The sequence below is a fragment of the Rosa rugosa genome, chromosome 6, assembly GCF_958449725.1.
Source record: "Rosa rugosa chromosome 6, drRosRugo1.1, whole genome shotgun sequence".
Lineage (NCBI taxonomy): Eukaryota > Viridiplantae > Streptophyta > Magnoliopsida > Rosales > Rosaceae > Rosa > Rosa rugosa.
This window is the reverse complement of record NC_084825.1, coordinates 41,216,967-41,218,743: the sequence shown is the minus strand read 5'-3', so window position 1 is coordinate 41,218,743 and position 1,777 is coordinate 41,216,967.

The window sequence follows — 1,777 nt, the reverse complement described above, 5'->3', positions numbered from 1 at the left end:
TTTCCTTTTTAATTTCTTTATTGCTTTTTCTTCTTTTTTTTCTTGTTCCTTTTTAATTTCTTTTTTTCCTTTTTTTTTTTCTTTTCATTTTGCCCACTTTCTCCTTCCTCAACCCACCAATCCCATTCCGATCAAACTCCACAACCCATCTGTTTCTCTCCCCAAATTGAAACCAAACCCAGCAAAGACTTAGCTTGGCGGTGCAGAGATGGACATCGAGCAAAAGCAAGAGGCTAGGAGCTGATCGATCACTTCTTCACCTTCTCTTAAGCCATCTCCCTCTGTTGGGATCCGCCCTCGCCTCCATCATCGCCGACACCATCTCCCAAACACAAGCAGATCCCAATCAGCTCGGAAATTCGCCGCTAAACCACTCCCCTCTTGTTTTCACAGCCTACTTCTCTCTCTCCCACTCAAATCTCACTTTCTCTCTCCACATCAAGCCTCAATTTGGAAACTTTTCACTGAAAACTACCATTTTTTCAGACCCTGAGGTTTTTGGGTCTTGCTCAAAATGGTGATTTGGATTTTGGGTCTGGTTTTTGATGGCCAAGTTGACCAAAACCAGAAGTGAAGAAAAAGAATACTGATGGAAAAGGAAAATGGCCGCCGGCGTGGAGAATAATAATTGGGGTTTCGGGTCGATCTGGATTGGTTCGCCGACGTGGCGCTACCGATGCAGCAGGATACGATGGTCATTAAAAAGGAAAAATAAAAAATAAAAAAGAAAAGAAAAAGGAAAAAAGAAAAACAAAAAAAGGAAAAGGAAAAAAGAAATTAAAAAGGAAAAAGAAAAAGAAAAAAAAAAGGGCCGCCGGCATGGAGAACAAGAATTGGGGTTTCGGGTTGATTTGGATTGGTTCGCCGACGTGGCGCTACTGATGCAGCAGGATACGATGGTCATTAAAAAGGAAAAGAAAAAAAAAAAAAAAAAAGGAAAAAAGAAAAACAAAAAAAGGAAAAGGAAAAAAGAAATTAAAAAGGAAAAAGAAAAAAAAAAAAAGGGCCGCCGGCATGGAGAACAAGAATTGGGGTTTCGGGTTGATCTGGATTGGTTCGCCGACGTGGCGCTACTGATGCAGCAGGATACGATGGTCATTAAAAAGGAAAAAGAAAAAAGAAAAAAGAAAAAAGGAAAAAAAAAAAGAAATAAAAAATAAAAAAGAAAAAAAGAAATTAAAAAGGAAAAAGAAAAAAGAAAAAAAGGAAAAAAAGAAATTAAAGAGGAAAAAGAAAAAAAAGGAGAAAAAGAAATTAAAAAGGAAAAAGAAATGACAGAGGGGTATATTGGACATTTCACCTAAGGCCAACTCTTAATTTGACGCAGGAGGGACCAATTAGACGGAAATTTTGACATTAGGGACTTTTCAGATTAATTGAGAATGTCAGGGACTGAAACGAAAAAATGGTCATAGTACAGAGACTAAACAGAATTTAATCCAATAATAAGAATGTATTATGGAAGGCTGAGGACAAACTTTGCAATTTAGATTCAGTACGTTGGATGAACGTAATTACCTGGGAAGTATATTATTTGTCTAATAATGCAAGTCATTCCACTTAATGAACGTATTATTTTTCCTTCATTTATAGGTAAAAAAAAATTGATTTATTGTATAATGATGTATTGATGTTTGATTCATGATTGACTTACCAAATAGAAAAAAGAAAAAGAATCACAATTGCAAGGGAGGGTAGTTAGGGTAATTTGTAAAAATAAAATTGAATTAATAGAAAAACAGAGGGGTGTGTGAATAGAGAAATTGGGTGTGTGAAT